Here is a 7,428-nt window from a genome sequence, read left to right on the forward strand (position 1 = left end):
ATGTCAGAAATTTTAAGATGCAGATAATAACATTTAAAAGAAATTAAGGATTTAAAAAAGATTAACATGAAAATGTAATTCAGTGTAATAATTAAAGTAGCATTAGAGTGGCACTAGAGTGGTTTCCCCACACTGCTGTGTTTTTACAGGCAAGCAACTTCAAAAGCAGAGCTTCAAAGTTATTCATCTGGAATTTCCCTTTTTTGTTTTTTGAGGTCTGGGGGTTCGGAAAAGTGTCAAAACAGTGCTGCGCTATGCTGCGGTGAAGACCTAACTCAAGACAGCAGCAATTTGTGACATTATCACTGTTCATTTATAATGAAGAGCCCAACCCAAATTTAAAGCAGGGCAACATGTCACAAACAACCCATGTCACGGTCACAACACCTACAACCTGTAAAACCACAATGCCGAGACTATTTATCCGTTGCCTTCTCGCATTAGTAGTAATCTCAGTTTTGGTGGCGCTAGCAGAGGATGAGTTCCGTCATTGCTGAACCACCTTCTTCTGCAACTCACATTAAGTATTACAAATGATATCATGGCAATTTGTCACGCTCCTCAGTTCAGTGATGTTTTACCGACTCATTTACTATGATACCTTGTTACGGATCCAGCTGCGAATCAGAGGCATGTCATGGGGCTTGGGGCAGACCCCCCTCTGCGGCTACCCAATGACCTGGAAGGCAATAGGGGATGCCAGTGCCTAGAGCATGTGCTGCACTGACAGAGCAGCAGGGCTCTGTCAAAAGGCCTCCCATACAAACTTTCCAGATCACTCTGTTTTTAACAGATGAGTAAGCAGCCACGGAGCGAGCCTTCGGATTTGTGAATCACAGGTTTCCTGTTTGGTTCTAGTGGTCCTTTTTGACACACCCTGTATCGCCTGCCTCCGAGGGGGATCGTGCACTGGTGAATCTGGGCAGAGGGGGGGAGATTGCAAGTGGCAGGGTCACTGCTTGGGTTAAGCAACAATTCAGATATGTGCTTTTAACAGACAAATGCCTGTGAAGGTATCTTGTGGGCTTTTCTAGCACAAAGACAACGATATTGATCTGCGCCGGAGATACCGGTCACATCTGCTCTTTTAGGGTATAATGGTAGCTTCAAATCGATGTGTTCTTCTTTTTAGGTTTATATGCATACTAATAAATATCAGCTATTGCACCAAATCTATCCAGGCATACTGTTCGTATTTCAGTGATTTGAGCATAACTGGCAATGTCACAAAACATTAGCCCCTAGAGGCCCAAAGTAAATGGAGTAGAGTAAAGACTTTGAGCGAGACTGTGGTCGGTGACCCAGTAGCTGCTTGCAGTCAGGGTTGGTGGAGCTGGTCTGCACATTAACAAAATCACAGGAAATGCTTTCAAGATCGCCCAACCCCCCATCCACCTCGAAAACAACTTTCTCACCTCATTTAACTAAATTAATGAGCAGGTTCAGGCCCATTTCAAACAGACAGAAAATAAAAGAGCCAATGAGAAAAATGGTCAGTTCTGCACCTGCCGTGTTTGAAGTGAGCAAGCATGTGCTGCATTTGTAATGTCCATTCATTTTATTGCACATTTTAAAATAGCATTAATTGTCTTGCCTCTGTTTATTTTTCTTGACCTCCCCTTTAGATAAATTCACTTTTCTCATGTGTCGTCTCTCTCTCTTTTCCGTTTTTTTTTTTTCTTTCTTTTCTTTCCTGTTCCTCTGGTGACCTTCCACTCTCATCAAACAGACAAGGACAATATGTTTGCTTATGCCATGGTCATGTGATCTATGAATTGATATGAGTTCATCCATTATTCATACTCAGTTTTGCATAAGCATTTCCCTATCATGCCTGTCACTTACATAGTCAACATTATGAAAGCGGCTCGTCACCGGCAGGGCCTCACAGTGGTCACAACTAGCTAGTTAGTACAGACATGACTTGCACAGGGGACATGCACCAAATGCCACTCCACTGACCCGTGAACTATAAAAACAAGCAAACAGCGACAGCAAGACATGCGGTGGCAGTATCTGATTATTAATATATTATTGGGGCGAGGAAACATGCCCCACTGCCAAGCCATGGGTAAGCATGAATACATTGGCCCTCAAGTACACACCGGTGATGAGGGGAAAGGTGAAAACAGGTTTTACTCCACTCACTGGACACATAAAAGCAGGTCATGTGACAAATTGGGTCTAATTATTGTAGGCGCCATTGAGGGCTTATTCTGCTCCATATGTATTCCTTGAATTGACGCAAGATCATGTCTGCAGCTCAAGAATGGTGATTATTTAACTGAAACCGCTTAAGTATAAAACTGCACAGTCACTGTAAAAAAAAAAAAAATCTTAATAAAAAGGAAAAAAATTACGGTTTGGATATATGCCAAACATGGCAGAAACATACAGATAAAACTGATATTATAAATATATTTATTAAATGTATATTTGGATTTAAAATGTATTTATTTTTTACATTTAATTAATTAATTAAATAATGAATTAAATAAAAAAAGAAGTTCTCTTAAAAAGAGTTTCTTTTACAGTCTATCATATGTCAAAAAAAAAAAAAAACAACACCCCAAGCTAGTGACCATTTTAAACCAAGGGTATTATGTAAAGACAGGAGGAACAAAAGCCTAAATTTGTTGCTTGTCAGCCTGTTAACATTAGCTTGGCAAATATATATGAAAGACAAGTTGGAAAGACCAATCAAATTATGAATTATGAGCATGTATTGCCACATATCAATGGAAGATGGATGAACAAGCTTTGTATGATGGTTATGTTCACATGTGCAGTTTATTTCATGAATAAAGGTATTCATTCAGTTTTAAGCACTTTACAAAAGTAAACCTAATGCTACAATATTTTAAAGAAGTATGCATTAAATAAAAGACTGACTTTTTGCTATTGCCCCACCTAGAGGGTAAACCACTTTACACCAGATGGCCTACATGTTACTGAAGCTTTTCCTTTTCCTCAAGCCAAACAAAGACCAATTCACACTATACTGACGTATTTTCATTGTGTCCATCCATCAGCTAATAAAATAACATAATTAACACTTTAAAGTGCTTAAGGTACCAAATTTGCTTGAGCCCCTCATACACCCTTAGCACTGACTAGCCGGTCTATAAAGCTCTTTATGTTCGCACCTTTTTGATATAAATATCCTCCCACCCTGGGCATAGGAAAGCTGTCAGTAGAACATTTGTTTTCCATTTTTCACCACTGAGGGCTGTTCAGGAGGCAGAAGTTTGACAAGGTGTTAAAAATGTACACCAACACTTACTATTTGCCCTTCAGAAAATTTTAGCAGCTTAGCAGATGGGGTTTAATCTGGCACCATTTATTTTCTTCCCATTTTCTCTCATTCCAATCAATGCCACTGAGTGTCCACACACTGCAACAAGGTGAGCACTAGAGTACACTAACAAACAGAGGTCTGGAATAGAATAGTAGGGTACTGCTAAATTCACAGTTAACTTGTATAATGGCAACATATTCAAAAGGCAAAATCCAAGAAGCAGATTTTGGCTGGTATTATATTTAAAGTTAATTTGATACAGTGAAAATGGAAGGTCAGTTTGAGCACTGCATTGTGAGATTCAATGTTTTTGTACACTGCATACTGCACATTTTGGCAAATGTATCCATGCACATGCATAAAATTTGAATTCTGCACACAGAACAAACATTATATTGCATAAATAATATGAGGAGTATGGTAGTGGTATGCTATCCCAAACACAGAAACAGCAAAGCGAACAACCTATAAAAGTGTCCTTACAAAAGATTTCGCAATTTTACAAAAAATTAGCACTGTTTAATTTAACATGAGGTACTGGTTTAGTCTCATTCCAATATCAGCATATAGAAAAATGCTACATTTCAAAGTCTGTTTATAATATAAAACACAACACCATGTGGTTAAACCTCAGAAGATGTTACTTGGAAGGGCTTTAGTCAAGAGGAATGACAATGAAGTTGTTGCTATTTTTTTCTCAAATCCGCACTGAAAACAAAAAAACGATGCAACAAAACCACAGCCAATCAGAACAGATTTGATGTTTACTTTGGGCCTGTCCCAATAACCACACTTGCAGTCTTGGCCACTTCAGAGTGTATGCACTCAACAGTAAGTGTGCAAGACTATCCCAGGTCAGAAATATCCCAAAACTCAGTGCCCTAAATTTAAACTAAATTCACATTATCTCTAATATTGCTATGGATCAGTATTTAAGGCTAAAAGTATCCCATTATTGTGAGAATTTAAGGAACATTTTCAAGTGCAAGTTAAATTCTTTAGATATTACATACAATTTGGTAGTAAAACGTAAAGTGTTGCACATTTTATTTAGTGCAGAGAATTTTGTAAAATGTTTGCAACATCTTTTTAGAACTTGATTAAAGCTCCAAAAGTATCTGAAAATCAAAATGTAAAAATAAAGCTTGCATTTTAACAACACTAGGTTGTAAGTTTGTCCCATCGTGTAATCAAAAGTTCTTCACACACTTAAGGTATTTTCAGCCCACTTGAACGCCTGGGCCAAATACAGAAAATAAGTCATGTAAGCAGACAAGTGGACAAGTGAATTAAATTTTATAATATTGGGACAGGCACCAATAAGATTCTACAATGGGCAGAGCCACCTGAATTGATGCCTCATGGGAAATTATGACATATATAAGAGCTTTTTATTTGTTGTTACTTTATGGCGTTTCATCTGATTAGCACACAATGTAAGATATAAGCTTTGTTTTATTGAATTCATACAGCGCTTTCACACACATAAAGTACAACAAAAGTATTTGCATTCTTTTTCAATGACTTAAGTTACTGAAACACTGCTATTAAACTGTAAAGGCCCACAAAGCCTAACAGGGATTACACATTACTTCCGAGACGGACAGAATTATATAAACCACCCTATGAATAGATTCAACACACATCTGTTACCTCAGTGTCTGAGCCTCCGCAAATGAGACTCGCTATGGCTCGGGGCGAGCCCGTCGGAGGCTAAGCGATCTAGACGCGGGAGATGCTGCAACACAAGACCGTGTTGAAAGCGCCCTGGCACACGTGGAATTCTGCGTGTCAGGTGGTGAAGTGGATTGAAATAGATATCACCAGCACAGCCCGGAGAGTACAACCCATGCCCGCTGTTGACCTGATACCAGCAAGGAGATCACAAAGAGTGGCCGAGTGACCAGGCGAGGCTCGAGTCGTCCAGTTGTCACCCCCCTGATGCTGATTCGGTTTAATGAGCGGCGTGCTGTCACCACACATCTCTCCACTGCATACGCTTGTGCAATCTGGCAGCTGCAGAACCTGCTGGAGTCCACGGAACTCCTCTCTTCACTATTAAATAACCTCGGAGTACGTTACGTGCGTTTCACAAAAAATAAACACACAAACAAAAGGGGAGAGCATTTGCACGCAAGCCTTAAGAGGCCCAGTCACATCTGTACAGTGTAGCTAATGTCGACCTAATATGCCCTGTGCATATAGGCCTACATGAGGATGGGAAATGCTGACTAAGTACTCAGATTTGGTTTAGTCGAAAATATTCAGTGGCCTTTTTTCTTTTTTGTCTACCCACAATCAGTGTAGAACTTTTCATTTAGAATTAAACTGTAAATATAACAGCAAGTGGTGACCCAACACAGCTCCAAAATTGTGTATTGTAATTGTTAATAAACAAAAATGTCCACTGAAATGTAAAAAAAAAAGCATTATTCTCATAACTTAAAATGCATATGAAAAGTCTGTATTTAATTTTCTTTGACCTTAAGTTGAGAGTTTATTGGATACACAGCCTTGACCTAAATAAATAAATAAAATAAAAAAACTTGCTGTCATTCATTTTGCCGTCCTACAGTAGCTACGGTTGTATTTTATGTTGTGCATTTAGCATTATTGTGTATGACTGTCAGAGAAAGCCTATGGCCCATTTTTGGGTCACGACCCACCAGTTGAGAAACCACTGGATGCTAGATAAATCCAGCATTATACAACTGAATACAGCTCTCTTTGCAGGATTACAAAATCAATAATTGCTGGTGCAATAATAAAAATAAAAATAAAAATACATTTTTTGACAGGTTAGAGATATAAAACCTGCATCCACCTTGTTTGTTTTTGTGTGTGACCAACCTTTAGGCAGGAGGACGAGTTTTCATAGAGGTTCATGATGAAAAGTGTATTTCTGTGGTTTTGAAGACGTCTTTACGGTCCAGCCTCCACCCTGCATTCCTCTTGGCCATCCTCCTGGAAAATGGCATAAGGTTTACAAAACATCATTGTGGCTGTGGCACCAATTACTGTTAATATATGTCAAATGGCTAAAGCAGAGGCTTAGAAGCAGACTGATCACTCCGATAACGCCAACTGTCACTCCGTTAGCCGCAGCGCAGCCCCACTGGAATAATTAGTCCACTCTCTGTGAATAAAACAATATGAAAACAGCCAAATTGACATCCAAAATATGGGCTTTGCCTCAGATGACCTGAAAATAGGCTATCCCATACAGGCCAAGTACAAAGGCAACATCTTCAAACACAGAACTGCATCAATATTGATTCCCTACATATTCGTTTTATATTTATTTAATGAAAATCAAATTGGATCCTGCTAGTAATCGTAAACTACTCAGAGGCTTTTTAACAGGAAGATCAGCAGTTTTGGAGATCAGTTTTTAGTTTTATAGCTTACAAAATTAACATAGATTTCATAACTAAACTAACTTGGGGGAAAAAAGGAAATGAAAATAGGAAAGAAAAGTTCAGTTGACAAATCAATATCAAGTCCATGTGAACAAGGTAATTTGGCTAAAAGGCTAAGTTAAGTATTTTTAAAAAATATTACAAAATGACCTGTAAATTTGACTACATGAAGTCTTAAATGACTTGTAAATTAAAGTTAAACATGGCTTCTGGATGTTGATACACACTTCCAAAAAAATAAATTAATAATAATAAATGGGGAGGGGGGGATTAGGGTTTCATTCAAAATGTTTTCATTTAAATTCTTCTACCCAAGTTTTAGGATGTCTCAGCAATTTTTCACACAAATGAAAAGAAAATGACTTATGCTCAATTCAACATTAATCAGTTTAGACTTGGAGTATAATGATTTAATGATGCAGATGTTTGAATTTGGTGTTCATACTGTTGTTGGTGTGAGGCACTTTTGCCATGAGTACAAAATAGAACCTGCCGCTCTTTAAAAAATATTTTTTGTACATTTAACAATAAATATTGAATAAACACACACATTAAATAGAAAAATGTTAACCATAAAAAAAATATGTGACAGAATGTAAGAAGGTTTCTAAGTACAGGGATGCGAATGCTGCCTAAATTAAGCTGTCACTCAGTAGGGGCTAATTTGAGTTAATTTGGGACCAACTTTTGGGAAGCATTAAATGATGAACT

This window comes from Onychostoma macrolepis, chromosome 09 (genome assembly GCF_012432095.1).
Source record: "Onychostoma macrolepis isolate SWU-2019 chromosome 09, ASM1243209v1, whole genome shotgun sequence".
Classification (NCBI taxonomy): Eukaryota; Metazoa; Chordata; class Actinopteri; order Cypriniformes; family Cyprinidae; genus Onychostoma; species Onychostoma macrolepis.